We start from the raw sequence: 11,635 nt of genomic DNA on the forward strand, positions 1-11,635 counted from the left end.
CAATGTTTTTACCTAAGGTCAGCAAAAGGGCAACAGTTCTGCCACATTCAGTCAAGTTCAGACCTTCCATCATTTTGACCTTTCTCTTTTTCCCTCATTCCAAAGTTAGGAATTAATTCAACACTCCTCTTGCAAAATTAGGATCCATGCTTGACACACAGGCAGGCAATTGAGCTCTTGTCTTGCTGGAGGAATAGAGCATCCAAACAGAGCATTTGTTTGGTTGTTCCCTGCTGATATTGAGCATTGCATCTGAAGCAAGGAGCTAAAATGTTATTTCATAGCAAAGCCTAAATGATGTGAGATGAATTTGCAAATAGTGCTTGATCCACTTTCCACAGGGGTTAGCCTAATGAAACATCACATGGCTCCAAGACCCACAGCTCTATTACACTGCATTTAGTGTGGTGCCCAGTGCTTTTACTTCATCAGAGTTATCACAAATACCAGGCACTAACATCAACCATAAAGTCACCCATCTATGCCTTGATCCAAATAATTCATGAGCACATTACAGACAAATTAGAATCTAGATGTTTTAGGATTATTGTAACATCTGCATTTTGGCCCAGAAGGCAAGACAGCAGCTGGGTTGATCTACTCCCCTAAACACTTGGAATCCATGGATTGTGTTGGCTGTTTGTAGTTATCTTTGTAGCACCACACCTAATTTATAGCTGAGGGAGTGAAGGCCTCCCACCATATAAGTTAAAAGCAGGTTCAGGACCATCTGATGAAGGTGAAATCGCCATGAGTGTCTGGGACCTGGTCAGATGCATCCCAGGGTCCTGAGGGGACCGGCTGATGTTGTTGCCAAGCCACTTTCCTTCATATTTGAAAAGTCACAATGGTCAGGCAAAGTCCTCAGTGACTGGAAAAAAAGGAAAACATTGCTCCCATTTTCAAAAAGGGGAGAAAGGAAGATATGAGGAATTCTTTACTCAGAATTCTTTACTGTGAAGATGGTGAGGCCCTGGCACAGGTTGCCCAGAGAAGCCGTGGCTGCCCCATCCCTGGCAGTGTTCAAAGCCAGGCTGGATGGGGCCCTGAGCAACCTGATCTAGCCAAAGGTGTCCCTACCCATGGCAGAGGGGTTGGAACTTGATGGTTTGTAAGGCTCCTTCCACCCAAACCATTCTATGATTTTATGAAATGTACCATAGAAGTGCGGCTGAAAGAATAATAGCTCTCTGGATACAGGGCCCAGAAAACCAAACAAATAATTCTGGCCTTGCAAAGTTCATGCAACAATTGAATAAAGAGAAATACATGCACTTGCTATGATTTCAGAAAAAACAAATACTGACATTCTGGTTTTAATACAACTTGTAACACCAAAATAAATAAAAGTGAATTTCAATACAATGATCCACATTACTAAAGTCCATTCTTTGGAGTGCTATTAGGGATATTTGCTCTTGCATGGATTTTGAAGGTACAGGTTTAAATCTGTAAAGTTTAAAAATGCTTCCAGGCTTAATGCTATCATCTGGGGGTGGGGGGGTGGGGGTGGGGGGGGAGAAGAAAAGTAGTTAAATCGTACATGGAATTTTTAAGTTTTTTTAATGTTAATAGTTATTAGCTATATTTATGTTGTCTGCTTTTTGGTTTTTTAGGAGCAGCCTATAAGACCTTTGTAAGAAACTTTCAAAAGGAATACTTTTTCTGAGTTTATGTCCTATCCATGCAATGTCTCAAGCTGATTTCTAGCATATAAAAATGTACACCCCCTTATGAAAGTCTTTCATCTACAACAACATGCAAAAACAATCATGGTGATAAAAAAAGTCAGCAGAGCTCAGCTTAACACTATCTGCATGAACAGAGGAACTTCAGGAGAATTTCCTGAAACAATCTGTAATTCACAGGTAATTGGCTATGGTTCAAGTTGCTCAGAGTCCTTTGAACTAGTCTAGCAATTTGGCACGGAGAATTTAGAGTAATAAAGCCAGAAATGCCAGGAGTAGTAACAGTAAAAACTTTCTCCCCAGACATTCCTATCCCTTTCTTATGATGATGAAGAAGGGAGAAATCTGGGAAAAGCAGAAGGTTTGCAGGTTCCAAATGTTTTTCTTCTTAGACTTTCAGTTCTTGAAGCAAATATGACTCAACCCTGAGAGCTGTGCAGGCGAGCTTGTCTGCAGTACTGTGCTGCTTTTCTTAAAAGCAAATGTACATGTTAAATCATGACACAAATGCATAAAAAAATATTGAGCCCTGTCCCCACAGTGCCGAGCAAGAATCTTTACTTTTCCTTGTCTCATTAGGTATTAGCTAAATGAGAGAAAATATTATTTTAAAGCTGCAAATATCAACACGGAGCTCTGAAAATCATCTCTGAGAGTGTGGAATGGAATTCCTTTTTACTGTGCTCTAGCTCATTATGCAAGTTTTGTGTTAGAAAACAAGAGATTATTCACAGTGATGAAAATGACCTGGCATTTTTTGATGAAGGACAGTCAGCAACAGAATAGTCAAACAAGTTTACAAGATGTAACTTCTAAATAGCATCAGGCACTGGAGAGCTCATCTGGTGTGCTCACTCAGGGTCAAATATCAAGCCAAGTCCTAGCTTATCTGGGACATGGAAACCTGTGGCAGGAGGCTGTGGGAAAATGGAATAATCTACTAGCAGAGCAAAGAAACGGCAGCTGAAAGAACTAGAAACTCTCCCTGCTTCTGTCAAGTTCCTTAGTCACATCTAGGTGAGATATCTACATGTCTGGCTTATGGTTTCTTGTTTTTCAGACAGCTGATAGGAGTCATTCAGGTTATAGATTTATAGAAGCACCCAGCACTCAGAACAGCAAATGAAGTCTGCTACATCAGTTAGTTAAATCATAAAGTATTCTGAACAAATGCCAGAGACAATGGAGTATTCAAAGAAACTTCATCAAATTGTAATAAAATCTTCCCAGTTCCCTGGAAATAGTAGCTTCTCACCTTTAGGCACACTGTGGTGATAAATAGTCAGAAGCTGCAAGGAAGCCACCCCAGAAAACCTCATGAAGAAGCTGTCAGCTCTGAATTCAACACAGTGTCTGGGTGATAAATGGGGCTGCTAGTCACACACTTGGTCCAGGAAATGCAGAGACCAGCTTCATTCCCAGACACTGTCCTGGGTTTACACTGAATGAGGCACTAGTCCTGTGGGAAAAATAGTATGCAGCCAAACAATTAAATCATGTCACATAATACACATTGGGTGGAGGAAGGGAAAAGGGGGGCAAACCATCCCCCAAAGGCAGCCTTAGGTCTGGATTTGTCCAGCATTTAAGAGTTTAATTTTGTAAACCTAGGGGAGCTCTCTCCATATTTTTAAAAGTTGCAGTTTTATCTGGCTCATTGTTTTGTTAATTTTTGTTCTCCCAGTCTCTCTGGCTCAGTTGCTGAGGTTCTGCACGTACCTCGGGTGAGTCAGGAGAGTTAGCTGGGAAAAGCCATCGGGGTGAACAACCCTCCAGACAGAGACACCAGGCAAAAAGAACAGGATGGGGAAACCACCCAGTTAAGCAATGACATGAAAAACATCAGCTGTAGCCCAGCCTAGGGAGAAAGAGGGGAAAATGCTTTTTCAGCAGGAGAGGGAAAGTGAGAGCTGGAGTGCAGCTGTGGAAGGTGATTGTGGAGTGATGAGGAGGTTGGAAATCCAGTGTCACTGCCTAGGCATTGCCTCCTGTGACCCTTCTGCCTTGGCTCTCCTGCAGCACAGCAGGAAAATCTCCTTCTGCTTGCCACGAGTGGTTGTTGTACCAGTCTTCATCCCACGGAACACCAGGGCCATAAAATCTTTGGTGCACAAAAGCTCCCCCCAGTACACACATTTACCACTTCCAGGGAAAAGAAAGAGCCATCTTTCTTTTGGAGGGAGTCCATCCAAGTCACAAAAGTCTCTGTGAGCAGGTGCAATATTCCCAGGAGACAAACAAGAACTCAACTCAACAAATTCTCATGATTTTCTCCTGACCGACCGTCAGGACACAGCTTGCAGAGATTGGTCAAGAAAACAAAACACTCACACCAGAATCCAATTACCAAATTCCTTCAGGTAAACAATCTTCCACAATGCATTCCACTTGTGCACAAACACAGGCGCAGCAAATGAGATAAGAATTTTTTTGGTCATTCTCTTCTCTGCTTCTCTCACTGCTTCTCTCAGGTTCAGAGAATGTGAATCCCACACCCAGGTGCTTATTTCTGTCCCACTGCCAGATGTACCCTCACAGCAAAGCCACCCAACAGGAGCGTGTCCCTGCCCTTTGCCATGGGAGTTCTCAGCCCAGCAGAACAGCACAAACCTCTCCATGTCCCAGACCCTGAACCAGACCAGCCAAAATTGGGGTGGGCATGCCACCCATGTCCCTCAGGGGTTGTAGAGGAGAGGTTGCATTTGATGAACAGAGATGTTTTGAAATGTATTTTAAAATATGGCTTATTTTCAGCTATGCTGCCTGTGAAAAGTAGTTGTGCTGCTTTTAAGAATAAAAATGCTATTGCTTTTTCTCACTGAGAAGCTTCTGTCATTAACCTGGGGCAAGAAATGTATTATCTTTCCTATAGTAAGGACTGAGAGAGAGCTGGATCAGGGTTTTCTGCTGACCACAGAGTAAATACTGCAGTGCCTAATACCAGACTAAGCTCTGGCGTGGGTTTCAGTGTATATTGATTTCATTTACATATAAAATAAAAGCGATATATGAACAAGACAGGGCAAAATTTGACCACGTGGAGCTGTGCTGTTGATGACAGTTGTCTCCTGCTGGCACTGTAATTATTTTAGTCTCAAACTCATACTTGCACTGGACTATAGTGCATGTTCTCACTTGGTATGGACAGACTCCCTCTGCTGGAAAATGGCTATAAGGTTATCTAGTAGATTAATGATTGTAAGTGAAAGAACTTGCAAACAATGTATTCTGTACCAAATGTGCAATTTTGACTTCTGCTGTCCAAGGAATTGTAAAACTATTTTCACTTCTTCCCTAATCACTGGGAAGGAGCTAGGAGGTTTTATCTGCAAAGTTCATCTCTGAACTTTGTAAAAACTCACACCACTTACACTAACCTTATAATGCACTGAGTAAAGTTTTGATTTCTCTTTTCTTCTGTATTTAGAATCAAGCCTTGAATAGTTCCCCTCTGCAATCCTAAAGGATCCTCTCTTCATCACAGAGGACAAGAACCCAGCACTGACCTTACAGATGCACCAGGACATGACATGTGGGACAGGCTGGTTTCTTTAGCAGCAACTTCTGAATACACTGTTAAAAGCAAGGGGAAAAGAGCGCTTGCAAGCAGGATTTTAATGCAAGAATTCCTGTTATTTCTCAGGAATTTTAAGAGGTGGAGCTGATTTATTCCCTTCAGAAATTAAGATCCCTGATCCAAATTATTTACTGGATCATTGATCTTAAGGAAAGGAAGGTTACTATTGTTAGATTAAGTCCTCTCATCATCAGAATAACTTCAGCAGGATCCAGGTCATACACAGCTTTACTTTTTTCTAGAAGAATGTGTTATCCAGTGCTTTCTATTTTTACTTATTTGATACCAGACAAAAGAGTATTGAAAGAAGATCTGTGTTTTAAAGTACCACCCACTATAGCACAGCAGTTATGCCTGCTTCTCTCACTCCACTCCACCTCACCAAAGTGTCTCAGATGCCACCTACAGAGAGAACCTCCAAAGAGAGGAGGGCTTGGTGCCTTTCCTGATGTTATCAATATAGGCAACAACTACACCATATATTTTATCTCCATCATCATAGAATCACAGAATGGTTTGAGTTAAAAGACTGATTGGTTTCAAGCACTGTGCCATGGGCAAGGAGCATTCCAATAGACCTGGTTACTCAGGGCCTCATCCAGCCTGGCCTTGAACACTTCCAGCAATGGGGAGTCCACAGCCTCCATGCACTTGTGAAAAGGAAGTCAGGCTTCAGTGGGAAGTGAAGACAAAGGGATGAAGAAATCCATATGCTCACTAATAAGAAATATTGAAAACATGAAACAAAAGGGGAGTGAGCAGGAATACTGGTGTGATTCAAGGGACCCATGAAGGAAATAGGAACTAGTGAAAAGTTCCTATCCAGATTTCTTGTAAGTCCCCTTTAGGTACTGACAGGGCTCTGAGGTCTCCCTGGAGCCTTTTTTTCTCAAGGCTGAACAGTCCCAAAAACTCTGAGCTTGTCATAGGAGAGGTGTTCCAGGCCTGTGATCAGTTTGGTGGCTCACCTCTGGGCTCATTCCAGCAGGTCAGTGTTGTTCTCATATTGGGGGCCCCAGGGCTGAACACAGTGCATCAGCTAGCAGGGAATTAGGAGAACTGATTGCTCCCTCTCTGCAGTGCCAGCTCTGAACTGCAGACATTGAAACACCCAGCTGCTTGCAGCTCTTTTGGAGCACTGTGTTCCACTTTTCCACTAATACAGCTATTTAAAGAATGACACACTCTGGCTGCAGCAGCTTCAGTGTGGCCCACCATCTTCACCTTTGGTCTTTCCATCAGTGCAAAACATTGTTAAAAGCCATTAAAGATAAGTACTGAGGGTTCTCCCACCTTCTAAGTAGCATCTGGTAATACAGGAATACTGCAGCAGCTTCAACACAGTTGTATCACCTCTCAGTCACCAGTATTCAGGGTTTAGTCAAGATTCTCTACTCTCTATATTGCAAGTAACAGAAAATAAGGCCCTGAGGGTTTGCCATAAGCCCTCTTTACGAAAGCTTTGCATGCAGTGAAGTTCTGTGCTCCTGTCAGTCCCTAAGACACCATGAGAAATTGCACATGGATTCAAATCTTCAAATCTTCCTTCGACTGAAGAGAATTTTTTATCAGTCTTAACCATTCTCAGCTCAGAATTGCTTTGGATTAGGAAACCCCATTGCAGTGAGTACCCTGAGTGAGTGATGGACATTTTGGTTGATGCCCATTGACCAGCTGAGACCCAGATTATCCTAATGTGAGAGTCCTTTTGCTTCCATGCAAAAAGCATTAAAGAAGATGAAGCAGCTTCACCTGCAGCTGTGGGCATGTAGAATTTGCCACAATGGAAAAGGAATTCATGAATATATATTATATATATCCCAAATCCTGGGCTAAACTGCAGTTGCCAGTCCTGCACAGGTGAGAGCAGCCCAAAGTTACTTTGTTCTCCCTGAAGACCTTTTATTGCTGTTGGGGCCACTAGAGCAAAGAAATGCCCTAATCATTCCTTTCTGCCAGGCATAAACTTGTGCTAATCTGAAATCACTGTAGCTGCTTTCTGACAGACAGATTTCTCTATATAGGAGTCCTCAGGGAGTAGACCCACTATATTTAAAAAGCTCATGAGAAACATTGAAGATGTCTTTTGTGTACACAGGAAGAGCAGCATATCAAATGAGAGCCATTGCATAATGGTCCAGGAAGGGCTGGTTTTCAAAGGACCAAACCTTTGCATTCACCTCATATCATGGGATTTGGCTGCAGGCAACCATGCCCATGAATCCTTCTGCTCAAGTTTTAGAGCAAAAAAAGAGTTCTTTTTGATACTTCATTATTAGGAACAGTACTAATTCTCCAGTCTGAGGACTCTCTGTAGGGGCCTTGATGGCTTTTTGATGAAAATTCATGTACAACTGTCACAAGTTGGTTGGTCTTCTCAATTCACCAAAACTTTTGTCAGTTTAGAAATTGTATGAACTGAAGCATTTTGACAAGCATAAAAGAAGACAAGAATGCATCTAGTATGACAGAATATTGATGCTCATTGTATCACTTCTTTCTCGTATTTTCTATCTGACCTGAGGGACAAGACACAGCTGAGAGAAAATATCTTTTTCCAAAGAACTGCAGATACTGAGCTGGGATTCAGAGGAATCCTCCTAATAGGAGCAATAGCACCTGTCAAGCCAGTCTAAAACAGCAGTGAAAATGAAGGTCAGCATGCTATGAGCAATGTTTTCTTTGAGGAGTGGGTTTATTTTCACATTTGTTCTCACACAATTACCTAAAGCTCTGGCACAACAACTGCAGGCAGAGCATTCTTTATAAAGTTTGTTGTATTTCAGTGTTCAATTCTCTCACTGAGTGACTAGATTTTGGCTGTAATATCTCTCTGGAAATATTTCAAGACCTATCTGTTTACAACAGTTGGCAGAAAGCTGCGATAAGCTCAAAGTCCTGTGATTATGATTCATTGCTGTGTGAATAATTTCAGTTATCAAGCTTGATTGTATCTCTACATGGTTTTGCACTATTCACATGTACACTGAGTGCATTCAGAGCCAGGGCTGTGCTTACCCAAATACCTTTTTTTGTGCTAAAGAACGAAAACCTGCCCATGAATATTTTAATATTTTTGGTGGTTTTTTTAATAGGTATTATATTCTTCTTCAGTTATACATTGTGGGTATTTCATTTTTATTCATGCATTTAAATATTTCCTATTTTTTTCCCCAGAAAGGGTTCTTGTGAGCTATAAATACAGCTGTTACATCATTTTACCTGTGTGGGATATGGCATTTCATATACCAATACATGATTAGTTAACCAGAACTCAAAATCGAATTCATCCTCCAAACCATGCTGCAATTAAACAATACCTGAGAAACAAGCATAAATGTTTTGCTTTGGGAACCTGACAGATGAGGTAACCCCAACTGATGTCCTCAGCCCTCTCAGAAAACACTGGGGTGTAAGTCTCTCTTGCTCTTGAAAGATTTGTATGTACCCTCATCTTCCCTTCCCACAGGAGCACTTTCCAGCTAGCCTGAACTGCTGGAAGAATTCACAGGGATGAGTGTTTTATCAGACCATGGTCTTCCACTTGTGAGACACAGCAAGTCTAATATTTCCTTCATGGGTCCCTTGAATCACACCAGATTTCCTGCTCGTTCCCCTTTCTGTTTCATGTTTTCAATATTTCTTATTAGATTTCATCCCTTTGACTTTACTTCCCACCAAAGCCTGACTTCCTTCATGTCCAGGGTTTGGACTCTGATACAACTTGCAGCCATCCCACTCTTGGAAAGGGCAGAAAAAGCAGTGTTTGCCCAGGAATTGGTGTTTGTGCAGAAACTGCCTGCAGCCAGCCCCATTGCTCTGGGAATTCAGGGTGGAATCAAGGCAGTGACAATTTTTTATGTCATTTGCCACAGAACCAGTGACCTACTGTGAGAATGGAAACCCCCTGGAGTCTTTCTGGCAGAAATATCAGATGTGCCATTGCAATCAGATTCCTCTTTGGATGGTTACCAGCCTTCCCAAATGCCCAATTCTTATGGAATACTTGTTAATTTCTGTGGAGAATGACTTCATTCTATCAAGCAAGATTCAGTCCACCCAAGTAATCCTATTGCTCAGAGTGGAAGGGACAGAGCTGGAAAGGGCTGCTGGTCTGATCAGCCATGATACAGAGCAAGGAGGAGAACACTTCTGAGTCAATAGAGGGCATTATGTGAAAGCTTCTGTTTCCAGAGTCACACCATGGGGCTGATGGGCTGGTTCAAGAGCACATAAACACTTTCAGACTCTCCCTTCAGAGAGATGGGATTTGGTGGAGTACAGGGGAGCTGTTTGCAGACAGAGCTGCCCAGCTGCCCTGGTGGCAGTGAGGTTTCTCTGTGCTTTCAGGCAGATGGTAACCAGCAAGTCAGAGGCAGCCACACAGGGCTCTCCTATTTTAGCTCTGTTTGGTGTTTTCTTTCCATCAGGTGTGGTGTACAACCAGCACATTGGTTTGATGAACACAAGCAAATTCTGCTGGGGCCTGTTGAGTTAACCTGTCTGTAAAATAGGAGGAGCCAGCTGATGACCTGAAATGCAGGCAAAGTTGATGCAGCCACAGCATTCAGCTCTCCCAAGATGGGAGGACAGGCTGCTACCTGAAAAGATGCATGTGAGAGGTTTTATCTGAGGAGCTCAGACACTGCTGGCCATGTTCATTTCTATCCAGACCTTCTGTAATGCAGTCTTCAGATTAAGGTTGTAAAGGAAAAGTATTTAATTTTTGGCTGACAGAAGAACTTTGCAAAAATTCAATCTGGAATGGGAAGGACAGGAACAATGCATAGGAACAACATTTTTCCATTATTAGATTTATTAGTTTATAACACATGTTACCAGGCAAGAAGCAACTTACAAACATCAGTAAGGGTTCAATTGCTTTCTTATATATCCCCCAAAGCTCTAAACAAAAAAAACCCAAACAACTCAATCACTTAATGTATATTAGTGTTACAAAGTTTTAAGGATGCCCTAAGCTTTTAAAGGGCTGAATATTAAAAAGTAAGGCTCTAGGGTAAATTAGTATGATTTTGGTTAATTACAGAAAAATCACAGGAAGAATGTCCATCAGACCTTGATGTTTGCTCATGACTTCATTACTCTTCACTCTTTTCTCCCTGTATTATCCAAATCAGGCTTTCTCCATACTAGGCCTGTGAAGATTATTCCCAAAGAGACAAGGGTTGTGTCTGCAGAGAACAGTGGCACTTTGAAGAAAGGGGAGCACAGGGGGATTGTGGGAGTGTGTATGTGTTTGTGAGCATGTGAGATGAGATTTACACCTGAGTTCAGGAGATCCTCAACCAGAGGATCAGCCTTTTCCTAGGTCCTGCTCACCATAGACAGCCAGTTTGGCCCAAATTCTGGAAAAGGAAAAAGGGTTGCAATGCCACATCAACCCCTGGAAGATATTATATGGAAATATGAGAGAACCAGAACATCTCTGGTTTTACTAGAGAATTCAGATGTTAATGAAGCAAAAGTAGAGTTGTAGCAGAAGAGGTTGGTAGCCACAAGGCAGTAAAGTAGTGAACAGAGAGAGGAAATGCCACCAAAGAGGCAAGGTATTGAGGTGACATTTAAAAAAGACTGCATATGGCACTCGATGCCATGGTTTAGTTGAGGTGTTAGGGCACGGCTTGGACTCGATGATCTTTAAGGTCACTTCCAACCTCATCATTCTGTGAATTCTGTGGGTAAAGCTGAGAGAAAGAACTAATTGTGTTACTGGGGAAGTGGGACTAAGGACATGGGAGAGGTCTGGAAGATGCCAGTGAAACGAGTCACACTGCACAGTGACAGCAAAAGCAGAGATAAGTGAAACATCAGGGAGGTGAAGAAGACAACATGAGCTTCTCTTAATTACATAAATTTGGAGCTGAAAGACTGTCAGAGCAAAAAGATACCTGTTTTCAAGACAAATCTAAGTGAATGTCAGGGCCAGAAAGGAGTTGGCTGTTTATATATACTTTTTTCTTCCCAAACCTACCAAAAAGCCTGTTTTCAATTAAAAAATGAACATAAGGCTTTGCATGACTCTGTAACACACAGGTGGTGGCCTCCTCTTAAAGGAATGCATCCACCACTATCCTGCTGCAATGCTAAATACGCCTGAAATCCTCTTATGGTGGTTAATCTCTAACTTGGATCTTGCTACTGATACACTCCTATGACAGAGGTCATATTTCTAATGACAAAAGTAAAGAAAGGAAGGTAGTAACATGGTGCCAGCAATGCAGTTGGATTTTACTTTTATTTTACAGCTTAGGGGTTATTCTAGCTAACAGGCTGCTTCTAGTCAAAACAGAACACAAATGCTCCCTCTGCTCTTCAGGGGGAGTGTTAAGATTGATTATCTCAATGCATT

The sequence above is a fragment of the Molothrus ater genome, chromosome 2 (genome assembly GCF_012460135.2).
Source record: "Molothrus ater isolate BHLD 08-10-18 breed brown headed cowbird chromosome 2, BPBGC_Mater_1.1, whole genome shotgun sequence".
NCBI classification, from domain to species: domain Eukaryota; kingdom Metazoa; phylum Chordata; class Aves; order Passeriformes; family Icteridae; genus Molothrus; species Molothrus ater.